Here is a 23,435-nt window from a genome sequence, read left to right as displayed (position 1 = left end):
GAGCTTTAAGCCACCGAGTACATCCGATGTGTTGCGGATGTTGGGTAAAACTTAAGATATAAAGTTTATCGGCCATATAAGCGACTTTACTTGTCGAATAATCAGTCATGGACAAATTGCGACATTACCCTGAGCTGATATGTGTCTGTCCCCGTCCAAGATAGGCCATCTCAATGATACATAAACCCTGCGAAGATGCTGTGATTTGGCGATGCGAGGCTTCCCCTAATTGTGATTCATATCACCCGGGGGAGAGTGCAGCAGCTATTATTCATATGAGTGAGGGTGCAGACCACAGTGGTCTGTACGGCGACACTCATTTCACTGCAGGCATGAGAACATGTACTTAAACAGCTCTAGTACTGCAATGTGGAAGGCAATTGAAACCACCACATTATTGTCCGACCAGTATTACTTCTTTCACTTTTTTCACATTTAACCTTTACTATACACCTGTGAACGTTTCCTGACCCGGAAGACGACGGCCATATAATTACGTGTGAGATTTTCCCAGCCAGGATAACGAAAGCCGTATATATACGTTTTCTAGCTCTCCCCCTTTTAGGACGGTCGCGGGTTTACGTCGCCTTTGTCTTGGGAACCAACCCTGCTGGGTTTAGGATTTACCCTCGGAATCCGGGAGCAGGTACCCGGACCCCTCGTTTTTTTAATCCCTCTTAGGGATAAGGGACCGCGGTCATACAATTGTTTATCCAGTCAGGTTTCAAGGAAAATATTTGTTCATTTCTCAAGAAAAATAAATTAAGAATTAAATTCTTTGTCTTTTGAGCTCCGTTTTAATTTTTTAAACGAAATTCTACGGTAAATATTAACTTATATCTCGAGTTATGTGTAAACATCAACATGGAAATTGTTGCTGCATTAACCCTTTCACTGCTGTGGACTGTAATGGTACAGGCCCCATTACAGTGCATTTTACTCGGCGCATTTCTTCCCTACCATTTTACCCGCTCCATTCCACAGAACTTTCCCAATCCCCCCCCCCCCAGACCACGGCCCGTGGAGGAAAGTATGAATGAGTAAGTGGAATGAATGTGGTTACGCCGATTATGTGAGGTTGTGTTTGAGTGTGTGGGAGGAGGGGAACTCGGGTTTTTCCCGTGAATGGCGTGTTACTCCTACCTTTTCATTGTGCGTTACCCTCACCCCAAGTTGAGGGATAATAAAAAGGTGGTGCGCGAAGAAGAAGCAAGAGAATTTTGAAGTGACTGTCGGGCGGAGCCCATGCCCGAATTGTGGGTGCGACACATGGCAGAGAGAAGACGAGGGGCCCAAACAGATCATTTCAGACTGAATGGTCTGAAAGAAGAGACCCCCCCTGTCCGAAGGAGCAAGGACCAGCTGAAGAGGACGCATTACCTCCGTTCCGGATGCAGCTTCCTCCAACAAGGGAGAAAGGAGTGCAGTAAATGGAACGAGAGTTTGTTGGATCCAACCTGGTCTAACCTCGGACAACGATAAAGTAAGATTGCAACTATCGCCCCCCCCCCCCAAAGCCCCCTCTTGTCTCCTGCCAAGTGTTAAGACAGACAGTCACGGAACGCACCCGTTACTCAGTGAAAGTGAAATTAATCACCAAGTAAAATTAACATTTGCACCAAAATTTACATTCGTTGGGATGGACTTTCATTTTTCCTCCCCCGTCAAGAAATCATTGAAACTGTATCATTATTTACGTGTTCACAACCGAACTTCATTTTGTTGTTATCATTTGCTATTCTGATTTTCATCTCCAAACCAAGTTATATTGTTGTGTTTTTTTATCATTGATGTTTCATAAATTGCTCTCACCAATTCATACTTCATTAGTGTATAAGAGGGTTTCTTTTGTTTTTGTAATATGCAACCTTATTTGTTTGAATTATATTTTGTTTCGCTGAAAGTGTTGAGTAAGTGTTTTGTTTTAACTCCATCACGGGTCACCCCAAGGAAAAATATCCCTCGCCCTTCCTTTCGCCCCGTTAGTTTTTCTTTCCGTTAATGCGTTGTGGAAGTGCATAAGTGCCCGAACGTCACCCATCAGGTTGAATCGGGAACCCCCCACCCGCAAATATTTCCAAAGAAGGAAAATATTTTTAATATATGTGAATTGTACGAAGAGAGTGGCATAAGTTTGTCCCGTAGGTCCCATGCGGGAGGGATCCACGCGGATTTGTATATTTTCTTTTGTTTTGTGCGACGTCTCCCGCCGGTTCTATTCAGGTATCCGGGCGAGCCAGGGGTGAGATGCCACAGGACGTACCTAGTACGTCCGCACGGCAGACTGCTGTGGACGTACTTTTTCTGCCTCCCTGCCATGCGGTCAGCACTTTCGCCGAAGCACTTCTAAGGGACCCACTAATCAAGGACCCTTTCCTCGACGAACTCACCCACGCAGGACCGTCTCCTCGACCCTACGAGCAGGCAGCCTACCTCCCGAAAAGTGACCGCTCTGACTGCAATTTGAAAATCAATTACTCAATACGATCATCAAAAACTTATTGTTTTCATCGCACCCCTGCCAATCATGCAATCAAGTACGTCTTTGAACCGTGTTTCTGCGATGAAAAATAACGGTTTTGTTAACTTTGCTAAAATGGCCATTTTTCCTGTTGTCCGCAGCCACGTTTCTAGAAAAGTTAACAAAATTGTTATTTTTCATCGTAGAAACACGGTTGAAAGACGTGCTTGATTGCTTGATTGGCAGGATTGCGATGAAAACAATAATTTTTTGATGATTGGATTGAGTGATTGATTTTCAAATTGCAGTCAGAGTGGTCCCTATTCGGGAGGTAGGCCCCCCGCTGGTATGATCGAAGAGACCGTCCTACGTGGGTGAGCTCGTCAAGGATAGGGCCGCGGATTAGCGACCCTTTGGAGGGTGTACCACACCCATCTTGGAAGTTCCTGCTCCATGGGCCCAGGAAACGCATTTTAACATTTTCGCCGCATGTGAGGAGTAGGTTTTCGGAGATTGAACAGCAGCGAAAGGGTTAAATGCGTTGATTTTGGCCTTAGAGCTTCGTTTAAAATTTGACTATGCTCAGAAAAAAAATAGGAATTCAATTCAAAGTCTGCAGTTTACGTGCAAGCAACAATTATCTATTTGCTAAATACATATGAGCAATACATAAGTTGACCGCGAACCAATGCCGCAGGTATGGTCGTAAACCAGGAAAGGAGGGAGCACAACTACTCTCGGAGTCCTAGATAATGCGAAATCCTAGCGTGGAGGGCTCGAAAAAAGTTCAGCGAGACCCTTCTTAACGAATACCCTCCAAAAATGCTCCGTACCACGAGAAAATAATCTCTTGGGGCTCAGTACAGCAGTCATGCTAAGACGAAAACTCTGCCGTCTCGAAAGGGTTAAGTGAATGAAGAATTTCCTTCATTCACTTAACTGTGAAAATTATAACCCTTAATATCATTTTAAGGTTATTTAAAAAGGAGATTGAGAAACATCTGCGTGGCCTTCATATTGTATATCAATAACGTCATGTATCTTTCAGTATAAGGGCACACTTGCATCCCTTTCAGGGCTCCAGGGACTTTGCCTAAATGTGAACCCCAGATACCAAGTATCTTCCTGCCAAATTTCGTTTCAGTTGGTTTTATAGTTTTTGAGTGATTGAGTAACAGATGTACACTACTCAATATTTATGTATGTACTCGTGTAGATGAGATGGTAAAAATCCTGTTTCATCAATGTTAGGAGCTTTCACTTTAATGTGTTGATTTTGATGGAGGGGTAGTGGTCAAGTGTTACTTTCTCTGTAAAATTGAGGGAGAGGGGAATGACAGGTTTGGGTCTCCTGCAGAGACAATGGACTGCATGAGGGCTCTGAAGTGCTTTCAATGCATCTGCACTTGAAATGCAATTAAAGGCACTTCGCAGCTTGCAGACTGTGTACGAATCACTGAAACATACATTCCTTTCTATGGGTAGTAACTCTAATTTTTATGACCTTCCGTTGGGCTACTTAACTAATTGTACGATACTAGGCAAAAAGCATAGCCATGCTTATCTATTTTCATGTTGGCAAATTCAAGTTCTACAAAACCGCTTATCTGCTGACAGAAATATCACACTCCATATTGAGTAAGCCTATAGTGATCTGCGTCTATTACTGAGAAGCTATTAGTCTTTATGTTGGACCCCATATTTTCTTCCATATTTCTTATTTAGATACATAAAGAGGTCATTAACAAAATAAACATATTCCACATCAATCAATGAGACACCACTGTGTAAAATTATTATTTAGTGATTATGTCATTTTAAATGTAACTACTCTAAAAATTATTATTGCAGAAGCAAATTCAGCAATAGAATAAAAATATAATTATTTGTTCATTTATCAGTGAAGATTCTTACCCTCAATCTCTGTTTTAAGAACCAAGCTCTTAAAATGAAAAGAAGGGAATTAAGATACTTTGCATGACCTTGATATTCCAGGAGTAACATAAATTTGCTGTGAAAGGGAAGATTTGAATGCCTTATCGTGGCCCCAAGGATGGTGTAATTATTATTATAGTATTCTATCAATTAAGGTAGGTTTCTATGGAGTGTTCAAGAAGTGATCTGGAAGCCTCCCTTTCCTCCCAGTACTGCCTTCTTCAATTCAATGTTAGGCCTAATCCCTTTCACTCTGTCTAAAAATCCTATTCTTTTCCTTCCCCTCCCTCGTTTTCCTAACCTCGTTTCTACCCTCTAACACCATTTTCAACATCCACTCCCCGCTAAGCGCTAACTCCATCCATACCTTCTGTGTCCTCCGTATCTCATCTAAAAGCTGCCTCTCCTCACCCACCATGTCCAGCACTTCGTCGTTCCTTTTCCTCTCCGCCCATTTCACCCTCTCCATTCTTCTCCATACCCACATCTCGAATGCCTCCAATCTTCTCTGATGTTGTAATAGAGCCATAATATGAACTGAGTCTTTCCAAGAATATTCTTGCCTAATTTTGTTTCTAACGGCCATTTAGTTTTTTGAGAGATTGATTTACAGACACCTTTATATTTTTATGTAATGGCATTGACGAGATTTTAAAAATCATGTTTAATCAAAGAAAAATTTCTCGGGATTCCCACCGGGTGTGGTATTGGGTTAATTCTCCCAACGCTCCGACGGCTAAGTCTACCATCGTCTTCAGAGGTTCACTTTTAATGGTACTTTTTACGGTACTTATTTATTTATTGATATCCCTGGTTGCCGTTTATTGATTTGGTTGATTATGGCATTCTAGGCACTAAATCAATAGGTAAGTACCGTAAAAAGTACCAATACAAGTGAAGACGATGGCAGACTTAGCCGTCGAAACGTTGGAAGAATTAACCCAATATAACACCCGGAGGGAATCCCGAGAAATTTTTCTTTGATTAAACATGATTTTTAAAATCTCGTCAATGCCATTACATAAAAATATAAAGGTGTCTGTAAATCAATAGATAGAATTGTAATAGACATTCTTACAGAGTCACTCATGAATCAGGATTTACTGCGATTGCTTACAAGACTTAATCTATAGTCAATTCAATCTGGAATACATGCTCCGCTAGTGAAACCGGAAGATGTTAGGTGGCCCTAGGATGGAGTTGGGAAGTAGTGTGGGGGAAGGCTACTGATGAGTTACGAATTGTATAGTTTTTCCAATGCAGTTCCTCTTTGCATGGAAAGCCTTTTATTAAAATTGTGGTAGTATTGTGCATTTTGTCTTAACATTCTCTCTAACTAGTCTGTTCTTATTGCTTTATATCTGATGAAGGGTAATATCCGCGGATATTTTGATATGAGGCATTGGATCTTTTCATCCTTAATGTTAACCTATGTATGAGATCATTTATACACCATGCCTTTGTACTTGAAATTTTTTTTTATAATATTGCAAGGTAAAGTGGTTGCAAAAGTTTCTTCTGACATAGTGCGATCCGCCCCTAAGAAAATGTGGTGTTCACTTAATGCTTTTGTTGTCGTTGGTTATCCAACACAAAAATTTCTTTTTTTAGTAATTGTTGTTCTTGAAGATGATTATATATAGTAAACCATATATTTGTGGCCATTTATTTTCCCCCAAAGATTAATTAAGCTGGAAATGATTTGTTTGTTAGCTTCAATTACCTTATGGCCTCCGTTGTTCCTGTGACTATGTATTTTGCATATTTTAAGCCTTGCAATTCGAGGAAGTTGTTGTGTTTGATAATAATGATAATTTTCAATTCAATGTTATGTGTATGCATGCCATTGGTAAATTGAGTTTATGATTACTTCTGTTCATGTAAAATTACACTGAGTTGTTTTCTGGAGTAGATACTTGTGGTTAACATGCGAAACTTGCCACATTTTCTCTGAGGAGAAGTACCACTCAATTTGTGAAGAATCATTTGGAAACCACCTTAAAATAAACTAACGCCTTAAAAGCACCTAACCTAAAGGTCAGTCAAAGAGGCTACCTTGATATCTGTCTAATGTCTGTTATAAATAAGGGTAAAGAGTTACAGATTTCATCTCTTACTTATTTTTCATGTGAATTTCTTTTCTAGAGCTCCCTGCTCCTGAAAGAGCCTCAGCCTTTTTTGCACTCCTTGAACCAAAAATTGGAGCATCACGTTCAAGGAAAGGAAAGAAGGTGAAGAAAGAAACTTTGTCAATTGGAAAAGATGTGCCCCTCAAAAGTCTTGCTCCAAAAAAGGAGACTGTTAGTTCTAGCCAGCCCACCTCCTCCAAGAGTTTAAATCAGCTTTTATGTAAAAGACAAGTGGTGGGGCAAAAGGGAAATAGGATTCTTAAGGAAAACTTAGGAGGAACTAGGCAGAAGAAAAATGTGAGGCAAGCGAGGACAAGGTTCATTTTAGATGGGAAATCATGCACAGGTAGTCGAAACATAGCTAAGAAGTCTTATTCCTGCCATGGATATGAAAAGTCTTTCTCTCAAAAGAGTGACCTCGTCCGTCACATTCGGTGTCATACGAAGGAGAAAACTTATTCGTGCAATGAATGTGACAAGTGTTTCTCTCGAAAGGACAACTTAGTATGTCACATTCGGACTCATGCAAAGGGGAAGCCTTATCCATGCAATGAATGTGGTAAGTCTTTCTCTACAAAGGGCAGCCTTGTCATCCACATTCGGACTAATACGAAGGAAAAACCGTATTCATGCAATGAATGCGAAAAGTCTTTCTCTCTAAGGTGCAACCTTGTCCATCACATTCGGACTCATACAAATGAGAAACCTTTTCCATGCAATGAATGTGGAAAGTCATTCTCTATTAAGGGCAACCTTGTCCATCACATTCGGACTCATACAAATGAGAAACCGTATTCATGCAATGAATGTGATAAGTCTTTCTCTCATAAGAGCACCCTTGTCAATCACATGTGGACTCATACGAAGGAAAAACCTTATTCATGCAATGAATGTGATAAGTCTTTCTCTCTAAAGAGCACCCTTGTCAATCACATGTGGACTCATACGAAGGAAAAACCTTATCCATGCAATGAATGTGAAAAGTCTTTCTCCCGAAAGTGTGACCTTGTGTATCACGTTCGGACTCACACGGAGGAGATATCCTATTCCTGCGGAGAATGTGAAAAGTCTTTCTCTCGAAAGAGCAGCCTTGTCATCCACATTCGGACTCATACAAAGGAGAAACCTTCTCATGCAAGGAATGTGATAAGTTTTCCTCTGTCAAGAGCAACATTGTCCAAATCATGATGATTCATACGAAGGAGAAACCTTATTTCTACGGATAATGTTAAAAACCTTTCTATCAAAAGAACAGACTTGTCGTTCACATTCGGACTCATGCAAAGGAGAAACCTCATTCCTGCCGTGACTAAGCAGTCTCTTTCTCAAAAGAGAAGCCTTTTCGTTCATATCCGCACTCATAAAAAGGTAAAACCTTACACATTCAAGGAATGTGAAGTCTACTTCTTCCAAAAAAACCTTCTTTTACACATTCGGGAACACAGGAAAGAAGCCTCATTCTTGCAATGAATGTAAAAAGACTCTCTCAGTAGATCCAACTTTTCTTTATTTGCAAGCCCTCAGTGTTAGGTCTTAGTAATCTAATTGACTTTCTTAAGCCATCAAGGTAAATAATTCTTATTAATACGATTACTGATTTTTTAATGGAAAAATTGTACTATGATGTTGAAAATAATATAACAATGTTCAGTTGGGTCTGCGACCTAATTTCATAAATGTTTGAGTAAATTTACTCTACCATATTTTCAAGGATTAAATAATTTATTTTTGTGTTTTTTACTGCTAATTTTTTACTGGTAGAAATTTATTTACATTTAAATGTAGGCCATATATTTCAACACTTTCGACAAAAGTTTGAGGCATCTTGTCCTAATAATAACTTTTTGTGTAATATCTATGTTCAATGTTTTATTAATCAATGTTAATTTGTCTTATTGACGTTAGTTAATGTATTGCCTCTGTGTAATTTCTATGAAAATATTAAGTTGGTGATATTTTACGATTGATAAAGAGAGTGTTAAACTGAGTGACTCGTCTGTTTTACTTGTTCCTGTAAGCCCTTTCCTGTCAATTATTACATCAATAATGGGTCTTTTTTTTAATTCGCCAGCCACAATCACTAAGCAATTATTTGCTTAAATGACAATAAAAGTCGTCCTCTTGAAAACATTGCCAGCCATGGTTAAGGCTTAAATGATGAATTCAGGGAATTTCCTTCTCATGTAAGTGGCCATAAATTTACTGGCAACTGTGTCCCATCTATAGGCATGAACAAATTAACTTCCCTGCTGTGTACAAATAGATTATATTTTAGGAAAACATCGTATTACACGCTTGGACTTCCGTTTTTTCGGTATTTGGATCAATCATTAATCGGCCAGACTTCCTATTTATTCAGTGATTGATTCAAAGTTCCTACTCTTGGTGTGAAAATATTTATGTTGTGCGTTGTGAACCCAATTGATTATTTCATCCGTTTACTTTCATATAATCGCTTTTTTCGCCCATTACGCAATGTATTTTTTATATCCGTGCTGTATTAGCAGGTAATTTCATTAATGTTAATTGACATACGACAGATAATTTAAACACATAATTAAGCCGTAATTACCCTGACTGTACATGCGACTTTCATCTTCTTTTTCTCGTATTTTCCGGATTGCTTAAGCCTACTTAAGATGAATTTTCGGAAGTAATGGTGATATTCATCCCTTAATATGATTTACAAAATGTTGACATATTGCGTTTCCGCAATTCATTGGGAAAAATATGGTAACTAAAAGAACAATATTTAAAAACTTTGATTTCATCTTTTATTTTTCATCGTCACTTCTGATGAAATGTGTGAAAAACATTCTGCATGAAATTATCTAATTGCACTTGGCACATCTATGATTTGCACCCTCGAAAATTTTAGTATAGCAATGAGTATCGGTGTTGGGTGATTCAAGAGCAACATTAGACTTTAATGAGAGAAGATCAATTGGATTTAGCATGCTTAATCCGAGATCGGATTTCTTTTATTTCAGACATGCTTTTACAAATGCGTGCATGATTGTTTTCATGAAACATCTTTCCCTCAAAATTCGTAAATCTCTCCAAGAATGTATCTATGCAAAAATATTTCTCCGTATCTTCAAATACGGTATCGCTATTAGCACTTTATTACAGGAGATGATTCATTTAAAATTAGCAGTTGACTATAGTTTTCATATTGCGTTTATTGAAATAAGTTTCTTCAATATCTCGATCATAATTCATTTAAGTCACGCGATTCATTTCAATGGATAGGTTTTTATCCGTCTATCATCGGTGTTCATTGGTTGAATTGTTTCAATCTTCTCCTTCCTTGATTCAATCAATTCCAGGTCATCAATCAAAATGATTGAGTGATCAAAATGATTGAATGATCGAAATGACTGAATCAGTTGTTGGAATCACCCCAATGACTTGAATCATAAAGATGGAATCTTTGAAAAGAACGACCTCGCACATCTCACGTTGAGACATTCGTTATTCAATTATTTCCCTTAGTTCCTCTTGATTTCAATGTCGCTACATTCGTCTGCGTAATCAACCTAGTCCAAAATGAATGTGGCAACATATCTCCCACCAATTTGGAGTAGTGAGGTTTCTGGATATAGCAGTCAACAGAGCGCGCCGTTGCAAGTTGAATCACCGTTTCTGAATACGGCCTTTAAATAAGTACTCATATTATGCATCAATATTTAAGTTTTATTAAGTGCTTATAATTTTTTGAGTGCCTTATTTATTATAACAACGCTGTGTTAATAATTCTATGGACTTGGTGGGCAGTTAGTCTATACCCTTGCCCGGTATGAAACAAGTTAGGTTGCTGTGGACTTTTATGATAATTGATGAGATTTCATGTCTACTCGATTTTTTATGAATATTTGCCGTGTGTATGGCAAATTGAAATAAAGGTACGAAATGGAAAGTTTGTTTGAATCTTCAGCTGTGGCTGACACCAATTCCAATTTTTTTTCTGAAACAGCAAAAATAAATACATAACCATAGAGTAAGTATATTCTAGAGGACTCACGGCATAGGCGGAAGTCGTATCGACAGTTTTAATTCTCAAAGAGCTAATTGATGTCCCTGGAGTGGCGAGCAAGAGGCGAGAGATTCACCTTTCAAGGTCATTACCTGTCCCTCGCTTCTCCCCTTTCCTTCCCGCCATCCCCTCTTCCTTATTCTCCGTCAGTCTCCCAAGCATCGAAGGAAGGGAAGACGATGCTTGCCACGGGCTGATTGTGAGAGAATAAATGCAGACCCTTCAGGGATATCTTTCCCGCCTGGTGAGCTGCATCTTCCACGAATCCTTCCCTCTTCCCTCTGCTTGGCTTTCTCCATTACTACTGGAAACATTTGTACAACATGCAGCTGTGAATAAGTGTTTAAACTGCCTCATGCAGCTCAAACATTGCAGTCCGAAAGCCGAGAGGAGGGAGAGGAAATTTTCAGGGGGGCTAAACGAATAGGCTATCAGTTAGATACGGTCACGGAAGTATTCACGACCAACACAGATTTTGATGGAACTGTGAGAGAGATATGCTCGAATATCGAATGGACGTTGGAGGGATTAACCGGGATAGGCGGACGTTAGTTTTGGCTGGATCAAACCATAGAAAAAATTTTCACAGTATTATGGCAGGAGATGCACTTTTTGCACAATTGATTGGTGCTGTGTTGTTACGCTCTGAGTCATATTTTCATCTGCAATACCTCCTAGAAATTTTATTGTGTTTTTCCTCGCCTGGTTCTATAGGAGCCATTGTAAATGAGGAATCAGGTAGAGCCTTTATTCTTCCTTGTAAACTGCATCTCCTTAATTTTTTAGTTTTAAGTTGAGGCTTTCTGGTGGTAATCCAGTCTTCCACTTAGTGCAAGTGATCCGGGATGAAGTCCACATCACTGATTTGATTGAAGGACGTGGAAATAATTGCCAAGTCGTCAGCTTGAGGCCGAATGGTCATCCGAGTGGGTAGATCATTAATGAAGACGTTTTGACTACATTACCGTTGCTGTAGAATCGGGACAGGATTTATCGTTTTGGAGAAATGTAAATGAAAGGGTACACGTAAATGCTTTACGGGGTAGAATGTCGTTCGAGCCTGCTCAAGCAAAAATTTTTCCCTTGAAATAGAGCTGATTCTGGGCTGAAACTCCGCTGAATTTGTGGAAACTGTCTTGAAACAACCTTGTAACTGCACTGCACTGCATTGTCCTCAACAAGAAAAAGGGCACTTAACTGAAACTCTGATGCCATTCTCCCTTGCAAGTCCATTGCATTTGAACTGCTTCTCCCTTGCTGCATGTGTGCCCCACTGATACTGAACTGGGTAATAGCCTCAGGCCAGGCCAACTTTATGACACCACTGCATCTCTTGTCGCATGTCTTTACTGCCTTGCCACAGATCAGCTGCAACATTTGGGTATCCCCTCACCCTCATAAATTTGAACTGCTTCTCCCTTGCTGCGTGTGTGCTACCCATCGTAAGTTTTTCCAACATAAAGAACCCATCTACCGGACATATAAGCGACCCCGGTTTTCAGCGGCAATGTATTTTTTAAAGTTAGCTTTTGGCAACACGTACATCTTTTCCCGCGCGTAAATCTGTCGATTGCCGTTATTTCTCTCAAATTGCTAGGAGCGACAGACGAGTGGTGAGCGTGGGTTTTGGCATGAAATCATTGATGGCATAATTATTTTCCCGGCACTTTGATGGTTGTTAACGGCAAGAATTAATCGAAATTAAGGTGAAGGGGAGAACGAGGTCGGTGGTGGTGACTGCAGTCATAATTGAAGGTAAGCGTTTTAACTTCTCTGATGGCATAATTATTCCTTCCATGTTTAGCCATGAGAACGTTGACATAGAATTTGTGTTTTAATCCAGGCAGGTTTAAGGATTTCGAGCTCATTTTTCGGGGTTCATGCCGCCAATAACGAATTCTTCTTTCAACGCCTTGGAGACTGCCATCCACTTTTCCTGGCTCATGGATACCTCGGACGAGGAGGATAATACACCCACGAATATTACAATAGTAATGTAGTCCCCTTGAATACACCGACCGGTCATCAATGCCGTGCCGTCCGTAAGTCATCCTGCGGAGGATCGGACGCGGTGAGCTCGAGCGGGCTTTCGAAGAAATAAGGAATGCAGGTGGGTTTCGCTATAGTGCAATGTATATTTACTGCTTATTATTTACTGCTGAATGTTTTGAAATCTTGCGTAGTTTTCGTTTAGAATTCACACATAGCCTAAGTAACGAGTCATCTCTTCGTTTTTCATTGAACTATGATGCAAAGCGCATGCTTCCCCAGTGATAATTTAAGTTTTGCTTTCTATAATTTGAATGCATCACATTAATGCACCATATAACTAATAAGTTTTTGACTAATAAGAGTTTTTTATGTGCAATTTTGCTAATTTGATTTTGAGTTAAGTCGTTTGTGATTCTCATCAGTCATGTTTCTTCTCTATTGCAGGAGCATCTAACTTCCATGACTTCTTTCATTTGGAATGTTTTTGTATGTCCTTTTGACAGTTATTAATTTATTGATGTATTTTCATGTTCTAATAAATTGTGTGTTGAAAAATGTTGTGGTCATTGCAGTTACAACTATTGTTGATCGCAATCACCTGTCCACCATTAATCTTTTATCATGAATGCAAAATTGTGGGAGAAATCTGTTATGTGATCACCCACTGTTGGCTGAGTTGCGCAAGTTGTTAATTTGCAGTGTTTCATATGATTTGACAAGGGAGTTTTAATGGATTGGGTAGGGGAAATGTATTCAGCCAAACAAGGGAGTTTCAGCCTACCTATCCAATGGAGTTTCAGTCTAGCTGGCCAAGGGAGTTTCAGTCTAGCTGGTAGCCAAGGGAGTTTCAGTCTAGTTAGTGGCCAAGGGAGTTTCAGTGTAGCTAGCCAGGGGAGTTTCAGTTTAGTCGGCCAAGGGAGTTTCATTGGATTAGCTGGAGTTCTTTATTGCACTGCTACTGCACTGCCATCCCTCTCCCAAACTCCACTGGTTTGTTTCAATTTCAATGCAGTTTCAGCATAGAAGCAAGGCAGTGAGTTTCAAGGTAGTTTCAGCCCAGTTTCAGTCAAGTTGCAAGGGAGAAATTTTTACCTGAGTAGCGGGTTACATCACCTTCCGTTCACTATGTGCAGGTGTTCTTCTCTCAAGGGGGGGGGGTTTGGGTAAACTTGCTGCTAGTCCCGTACACATAGGAAAATTCCGTTCTTGAACTAGGCGGATGAATTGTGGGAGGGGGGATGGAAAAACACAGCACGTTCACTTCACATACACACGCACACATTCACACAAAATTACATAAGCCTTCCCTACCTCGTAAACGCCAATTTAGACGCCCATGAACCGCGCCCAGCGGCTTCGGTGACAAACAATAATACTACATATTGCGACGGTACGCGCCCGGTTGCCGTGCACCGTCGAACTGGGATCACGATCCGAGTTCTTAATTTTTCGTAGGTTCTGGGGCTCGCGGTGAAGAGGGGAACTCACGGCATTGAACGCAATGGCACAGCAAGAGGATGAATGACCTCGTACACAGCGAATAACTGTCATACAAAAATTTATTCAGAGAAAATAAAACGAACACTTTTGTCCTTAAACACTAATGAGGGATGAAAGGTGATGCTGACTTGGGTTAGACATCAATGATACACTTGCAAAAAAGAAAAACGAAGCAAATATACCAGACACAAAAAGAAAGAAATCTTACATCTAATAAATGAGGGATGAGATGACTATTGGGGTAAATGAACAAAAATGGACAAAAATAACACTGAATATCTCAATGATTGCTATGACACGGGCACTCGTTATCTTGCTCGAGTTGCGACAAAAACCACTGCACTTCATAGGCAATTATGGGTAATGTTCGTTGTTCTACTTTCAAATGTTACACGCTCCACGTTCCGTTCAATCAAAAATGAGTCTGACGTCAACCAGATGGGATGACGCGAACGGGAGAATAGTGATACAATTTAAAATGGTCTTTAGACCGAGAAAGAGTGACGTGAGTTTATGCCAGGAACCACATGGTTATTAGGATGACACACGTGCACACTGGGGACTTTATTCGCTCAGGGCGCGTGGGCTGGCTGGAGCGGGGGAGGATCGGGATTATTTCACCGTCCCGGGAGAGGGTTTAGAGTACTTAAGTGTCAAAGACGGCGGGTCCGAATCCTGGTCGCCGGGTCACGATGCGTCGATCGCGGGGAACTACATCCCGCGAATCCTTGGACGATGTCGTGATGTCCTGACGGAAAATCGAGGACACTTTTCTCGTGCCTCGCTGTACTCCACGCTTTCCTCTCCGGCACGCCTTCCCCTGGTTGCGTTGCCCGACCTCCAGAATGCCGTAGCCCTCTTCTGCCGCGGCCCCGTCTTATTGCCCCACCTCGGCACGGTCACAGCTGGCCTCCGTCCTCTCTAGCGGATCAACCACCGCTTTCTCCGGAATCGACCACCGAGTTCCCACAATACCGGGCCTTATATACCCATTAAAAAACAAAACACATGCTAAATGATAGCAGACGACACAAGAAAAAAAAAGAAGGTCGCTCATCGCTTGCTGTTGCCGCGCGCCAACATGAATAGGGAAAAAGACGCGGACGCAGAATGAGCCGTGACGAGGCTTTTCGTCACAATATATTTATTTTAACGGGCACAAGTCCTTTTACAAATTAAAATACAGGAATTGCACAATTATCCGTACAAAAAATGTATATACTGTAAAAAGCGTACAAGGGATATTAGACATGCCTATTAAGAAGTACGATACGAATATTAATCTTCATTTGCAACAATGATGGAAACACGAATAAAAGAAAATGAAGAGTAAAACTAGATAAACACATTTTAAATTAAAACAAAATAGTTACAAATAGACAGGCAATAAATTATATAGTTATACATATACTGAAATTTGTTCTTAAGCATGAAACAGACTAAGAAGGTAGGTAATAAATATGGGTTTGTAAGGAATTTTAAAATGAAAATTTTAATTGATGAAAAATATCAACATCTGAGCATATATTATTAAAATCTCTTACTATCATGTAACCTAAGCCTGAGCTAACATTATCCTGTAAGCTAGGACTATGCTTGTAATTTAGCAGGCAACCCCCACAGAACACTATAGATATGGTCCCAAAAAGTGTTATGGTGAGAGATGCAATTGCTTTCCCATGCTCGTAATTACGGAAGTTCCCATACTGAAGTTAAAAAGATTGCTTTAACGAATAGAAACCAATCGTGAGAACAAGCCGAGTTACAGCTAAGGCTACTGGCTTTTTGAGTAGAATTTAGACAGTTTACCATATACTTACTACATAGGATGTCCGAAATTTAATACAGAACATTGGAGGTATGGAACAAGTTTTGAATTACGAGTAAATGGATAAGCGTGATTAGACAATTTGTCTTCTATGAATCAGCTAAAGGTTTTACTTTAAAAGAAGACACCCGATAGAAATGCATATACTAATGCTAGACAAACCCATTTTAGTCTCACGAATAGCATATTATATATTAATGCAACTAAAATTAAAGGAACGGAACTTTCAACTCAGATTTAACGTATGTGAGAATATATCTTACCAACATATTGTTTGTGGGCAGTTGGAGGTTTGGCACAGGAATTAATATTTCAGTTGGTTGGATTGAACGTGCTATCTGCAGTGGCACCGACTCCATGGAGCTTGAGGGGGCCCGAGCCCCCTAAAAATTCGTTATAGGTGTGAGGAAAAAATGTATCAGACCTGTCAATTTTCCCCGAATGGTCCAGATATCGAGATTCGAGTTATCAGGGTTCTAATTTTGATCATATGAATCTTCTAAAATGCTTAAAAAACTTAAAACTAACTACTTATTAAATTTCCCGCGGCAAAATCCCCTGTTTGGGCCCCCCCAATATTTTTTGTAAGTCGGCGTCACTGGCTATCTGTGAAGTGACTACAATCGCATCTCGAATGCAGGCCTCTGTTTCAGTAGAAGACCTCAAGTTGTCATCAGCTGACCCCTCTCCTTCAATACTCTGTAGAGGGAGTTACAATTATAAACAACTCACCTCCTTCTTAATCAACAAATAAGAAATGCTGTCAGTCTTCGTGAAACATGATTTTTAAAATCTCGTCAATGCCGTTACAAAAAAATATAGGGGTGCCTGCAAATCAACCGCTAAAAAAATAAATGGCTGTCAGAAACAAAATTGGATAAGAAGGGTCTTGATAGACTCAGTTCATATTATGGCTCCATTACAACATCAAAGAAGATTGGAGGCATTCGAGATGTGGGTATGGAAAAGAATGGAGAGGGTGAAATGGACGGAGAGGAAAAGGAACGACGAACTGCTGGACATGGTGGGTGAGTGATAATGTAAGTTTTGCTTTCTATAATTTGAATGATTCACATTAATGCACCATATAACTAATAAGGCAAGGAAAGGAGATATTTTTATGTACAATTTTGCTAATTTGATTACGAGTTTAGTCGTTTGAGACTCATCAGTCATGTTTCTTCTCTATTGCAGGAGCATTTAACTTCCATGAATTCTTTCATTGGGAATTTTTTTGTATGTGCTTTTAACAGCTACTAATTTATTGATGTATTTTCATGTTCTAATAAATTGTGTCTTGAAAAATGTTGTGGTCATCAGTTATAACTATTGTTGATCGCAATCACCTGTCCACCCTTTATCTTTTATTATGCATGCAAAATTGTGGGAGAAATCTGTTATGTGATCATCCACTGTGGGCTGGGTTGCACAAGTTGTCAATTTACTGTGATTCATACGATTTGACAAGGGAATTTTAATGGATTGGGTAGGGGAAATTTATTCAGCCAAACAAGGGAGTTTCAGCCTGACAAACAAGTGAGAGTCAGCCTAGCTATCCAATGGATTGTCAGTCTAGCTGGCCAAGGCAGTTTGTCTAGCTGGTAACCAAGGAAGTTTCAGTGTAGTTAGTAGCCAAGGGAGTTTCATTGGAGTAGCTGGAGTTCTTAATTGCACTGCTTCTGCACTGCCATCTCTCTTCCAAACTCCACTGGTTTTGGTTCAGTTTCAATGCAGTTTCAGCATAGAAGCAAGGCAGTGAGTTTCAAGGGAGAAATTTTTACTTGAGTGTTCTTAAAACAGAGATTGAGGGTAAGAATCTTCACTGCTAAATGAAAAAATCATAATATTTTTATTCTTTTGCTGTATTCTTCTTCAATAATAATTTTCATAGTAGTGTAAGAGACAGAAACAGCAGAGTCACTTCCGTTCCCACCCTTTTCACGCCCCAACCCATCACCTACACTCTCTTTCATATTCCTTCCCAAGTTTCTGTCTTTGCGAAGGGTTGGATCGCTTTACCTCCGCGTATCCAGTGGCTGCTCCAACCTCCCGTGGGAAACTGCAGAGCTTGGTGAAAGAAACACGATGGCTGAGGAGGGAGGAGGAGGAGGAGGGGAGGTCAGCGAAGGCGGGCTGTTGAGAGGCGTTCGTCGGTAGTCGGACGCGTGACGGCGGAGTATGTAACCGAGGACAATAATAAAATCATCTCTCCGTAATCTATGAGTTTCCTTTCAAAAATCCCTGTCAATTGATCGGCGACACCCCTTAGAGAATCGGGGGTCTTACAGTAGTTTCATTTAAAAGGACATAATCACTAAATAATAATTTTACACAGTGGTGTCTCATTAACTGATGTGGAATGTGTTTATTTTGCTAATGGGATCTTTACATTGTGACGGAGCATGAAACGCCACATATTTTATTGGGTGGGGAGGGCATCAATAGTCCCGAGTACGGAATGATCGAACCATTGTTGATTAATTTGAGACACAAAAAAATATATATTCCACTTGCAAACATACACACACATTTATCGAAATTAAATACCCTGATGAAGATGAGGTGAACGAAAAATGCACAATATGATATGATTCAATTATCCCCCTCCAAAAAACAAAAAGAACAATTCGTGATTTATAGAATGTGGGCTGAGTTTACAATATGCCCTAATCAAGTCTTTAGTCTGCTTTCGTGATCACACTGAATCAGATTTTTGACAATGAGTCAACAGTTTGTTGATGGATACGGCGCACAGGGATTGAGAGAGAGAACCAATATTCTGGCTACACAATTTGGGAAGTAACTCGGGTCTGGGCGAACAAGCACGAGGACGGGTCGCTAACTGCGACGTTCTTACGGTTTTGTGGGAGCCTGAGCAGTAGGAGCCGTCAATGATGCGACGCGTTCGACCCAAGTGTCCGCGGGATCGAGGGCTGTCTTCCTCCCGACCTCTGGGCGTTGGTCCCGTCTGTCGCTCGTCTGCCATCTCGCTCTGCTTCTGGCTATCTCCGTAGAACAATCTCGTCCTCCAACAGCACTCTCTGGTCACCCCCAGAAATGACGACCATCAGGCACGTCACCAATCCCGTTCTCTCCCCGTGGACCGGGCTAGCATTTCTCGCCTTTAGGCTCTCTCTCTTCGCGGATTTATACTCATGTGGAGGGGAATGATACACAAGGGATGGGTTTTTTTTAGGTAAGAGGAGTTTCACTTGTGCCTCTCCGTCGAGTGGGGCAACCATCGGTCCGTGCTGACAAACACAAAACACTGGTGAATCACATATACCTCATGCCCGGGGCATGACAATCTATCCACACACACACAGTCATACGCACGCTCACCCACACATATGCGATCATCCCCTACTCGGGTTATTACTCAGCGAGGGAAATACCGGACATATGGTCGGTATGTCACAATATACCTAAATATGGAGTACGGAAGAAAATATGGGGTCCAGCATAAAGACTAATAGCTTCTAAGTAGAATAGACGCAGATCACTATAAGATTACTCCATAAGGAGTGTGATAATTCTGTCAGAAGGTAAGCGGTTTTATAGAATTTGATTTGTTAACATGAAAATAGATAAGCATGGCTAGGCTTTTTGCCTAGTGTCGTGTCTTCGAGGATTCGCCAGCTTACAGGGGATCAATCACTAACTCCAGGGGACAACGCGGTTCTTTTTCAGCACCTTTTATTGCGACTGACTTCTCATTCAAAACAACTGACAAATATATTTCGCAAAACGAGAGAGCAACCTGTGCCGCCAACACATATTGGCTTAGGGATACCACACTTCCCCCCCCCTCAGCAATATAAAAAATTAACACATTAAACAAATACATAATGAGGAACTTGCATGGGTCGTAGATTGCTCTAAAAACTATTTTGAATACGTAAAATGGATACATTAGCTCCCAAAAATACCTTCAAATTCTCCATTCAACATCAAAAGAAATTAAAAAAATTGCATTTAAAATCGAGAAAAATTTCTCTGAGCCGACCACTGCGCGAAGACACCCGAGCGTTGCCGAGGCCAGGCGTGACATCATAGGTGCCTAAACAACCGTAGGGAGTTAGGAAATACGCTGAGCGCATGGTGTAAAATTTGTTTTGAGGGAGTATTTAGCCGCTCATCGTCACTTTATTTTGTTCTGTTATTCTTGGGCAAGTTTTCCTATTGCTATTATGCCTAGATTATTACTTGGGATATTAATAATGAGGCATCGGGATGATGAAGTACAAGCGTTTCACTTCGTTTGTTTTAGTTATCAGAAAAATGGATGATAACGTTGCCACTCGTTCAAATAGTACACCTGAAATTCATCTACATCTACATAATACCCCGCAAGCCGCCTAAAAGGCGTGTGGCATGGGGTGTTAGGACACCAGCCTTTTTTAAGGACACCAAAAATTGATGCCGCAACCCTCATGGAATTTGTTAAGACAAATTATTGCTATACGTCGGCGGCAAATCGAGATGTAAAAGAAACTTATAATACTGGAGGATAACGATCGTAAGCTGTGCTGTTGACATTAGAGTAAGCTGTGCTGTTGAATTTGGCAACGCCGAATTAGCGGAGAAGGTAGTCCTATCTGTCCTACGGTACAAATTCACAGCAAAACAGTCTGCACACAATCCACGTATGATATCGCGAATCGGTTCCGCTGCCAACACACACACAAGCTACAACCCATTTCAATGATATAGGTAAATCCATAAACAATACACTAGCATATACCATAAAAAGATAGTGGGAAATAGGCAAATACTCTTATCAAAAACTGGAAGTCACTGTCACATTCTTATATTCATCACCTACAACTTACAATGACAGAACTCGTTATGATGAAAACAACTATTTATTCACTGATTTAAACCCTAAAATTAGCCCACACAAGTGACTTTTCTCTCTACTATTCGTTGAAATAATGGAATCACAAACTTCACTCAGTTTTTATTTCAATAGCGTGATCGTGAAATGTCATATCTACGGTGAACAACGGAGATTAGCACGCCACTGACAATTTTTAAACTACTGTTAGACATTTATCGATAGCGTAATAGCACTTTTTACAATGCAATCACGATGGAACACTGATAACTCTTGGCCGATATTTTTCAACCTAGTCAAACTTTGTGCATTACAACCACTGGCACTGTGATTATTAGCAGTAGCTTAACGGGATATGTCAAGTTGAAAATAACACTATTTTGGCACAAAAATGTTCCTAGATGTCTCCAATCAGCGAGCAAAAGTTGCGTTGACTGGAATTCACCCCATAATACAAGTACAGACAGTCCTAAACGACGAATTCTCCGGTACCTACGAATAAACGGATGAAGTTATTGTATATAAAAGGTAAGTGGACATTAGTAAATATCAAAATCGTTCTAATTACATACTTAAATGAATGATATGCCGTCGATAACATCAACTTGCAATTAACGTATCCCCCTTCCAATGGCCGTGGCTCAGACTCCTACAACGATGTTATTTAGGTATTATAAAATTTTTGGTTTAACTGCTCCAGTTTTATATTTTATGCCCTTACTCAGATATTAATATTATAAATGTTGCAAAATATGAGGGCTTCCAATCCTCTATCGTCGGACATTTATCTTTAAATATAAAATAATCAACACATCTAACAAACGAAGCTCTCACAACTGCTGGCAACTATTACAAACAATCAAAACAATAGCTTCGCGTGATGTTTAGGCACCTTTGACGTCATCGAGGCTTCGTCGGCAGTGGCTTTGGGGGTGAGGGAGTTTTTCCCGCGCTTTAAAATTCGTCATATCTATCATTGAATATCTCGCAAAGGAAAACTCAGATATACATGCGGTTTTCTTTGTTGTATTCAGAAAATAATTTTCTGTCCGCCTGTGAAATAAAAAAATTTAATGCAAGTTCCCCATTATCCTTCTTTGACACAATAAACAACAGAATAAAAACATTACAGGACAAAAGAAATAAGGCACACATAAAAACTTTGCATTACTTATTTAACAGGGAATCACCCATTCTGAGTTTGACAGGCAATCAACTGGGACCTATCACGCAGTTCACGCCTGGGTGGTGTGTCTGCAACTGGGCTAGAAACAGTAGGAACATCACTATTAACTGGTACAGAGATTTGTTCTGGCCTATTTAAGGGTGATACTACTCGCACAAAAGGTGCTATTACTTGTTTGGGTAACACAATGGGCACAGCATCTTGAGGGGGTTCTACCATAAGAGGAAATTGGAATTTGTCATCCTCCTGATGGTTAGAACCAACATTAGATGTAAGCTGAATTTGATTAGTGCTCACTTTCATGATTTTACAGGTGTCAAACACTTCAACATGCACCAGTGTAGGACCAACTATTTTAACAATTTTAGCAAGAAACACATCATGATTCTTTGATAGTTTGACTTTAACAATGTCATTGATTTTGAACTCTCTTTCCGATGGCAAATACTTTCTAGGCTTTGGTTTGATAGCATTCACTAAAGTATTTGGCTCAAATTCTAGCATGAATTCTGAAGGACGTTTCTTTGTAACAGTGGACGGTGTGGTCCGAAAAGCTAACAAATAATTTGATAGTTTGATTTGATAGACAGAGAACTACCATCAGCCTTAGACAATTCCTTGCCTAACCCTGCTTTAACTGTCTCGACAAATCTTTCTGCCAATCGATTTCTTTGTGGGTGATAAGGTGCACTCTTAGAGACAGCAATGAAATTCCTCGTGCAAAAGTCAATGAATTCCAAAGAGTTGAATGGTGGACCGTTGTCACTCACCACTTCCACAGGCAACCCCCAGGTGGAAAAACTGAGACTTAATTTGTCTATTACAGCGGAGGCATTGGTCTTGTCTATAGTCCACACCTCGACCCATTTAGAAAAACTATTAACGCAGATTAAATATGTGACACCGTTCATAAAATAAAAATCTATATGAATCCGTCCCCACGGTTGAGTGGTAGGTACCCACGGGAAGGTTGTTGTTGAAGCTGCTTTGAAATTGCATTTGGAACATGGATCACAAGCTTCACAAACCCTGTCACTTGTGATGTTCGGCCACCACCGGATAGATCGAGCCCTAAGTTTCATCCTCAGAATACCAGAATGACCTTCATGTAAATTGCGTAAAACCTTTTTTCTCAAACAAAAGGGAACCACTACTCTGTCTCCCAGCAAAATGCAATCATTCTCAAGTGATAAAGCATACCTCACATCAAAGTAAGCTTTTATATCTAAACAAGGACAAACTGCCGGCCAACCATTTAAAACATATCTCTTTACAGCTGATAGTTGTGGAACATCGTCAGTTTCCTCAACTACTGCTTCAAGTGACACTGGCAAGTCTGGAAAATCTACCAAAACATTGCAAGTTTCATCACAAGCATATCTTTTACGGGCAACCTGGAAAGCATATCTGCGTCACCCATTTGACTGGACTTCCTATACTCCAATTCATAGTGGTAATTCCCTAGAATAACAGACCATCTTTGAAGTCTTTGAGCAGACACCTTGGGCGTTTTTACGTGGGAGAAAACATG

This window comes from Ischnura elegans (assembly GCF_921293095.1).
Source record: "Ischnura elegans chromosome 13 unlocalized genomic scaffold, ioIscEleg1.1 SUPER_13_unloc_1, whole genome shotgun sequence".
Lineage (NCBI taxonomy): Eukaryota > Metazoa > Arthropoda > Insecta > Odonata > Coenagrionidae > Ischnura > Ischnura elegans.
This window is presented reverse-complemented; position numbering follows the sequence as displayed.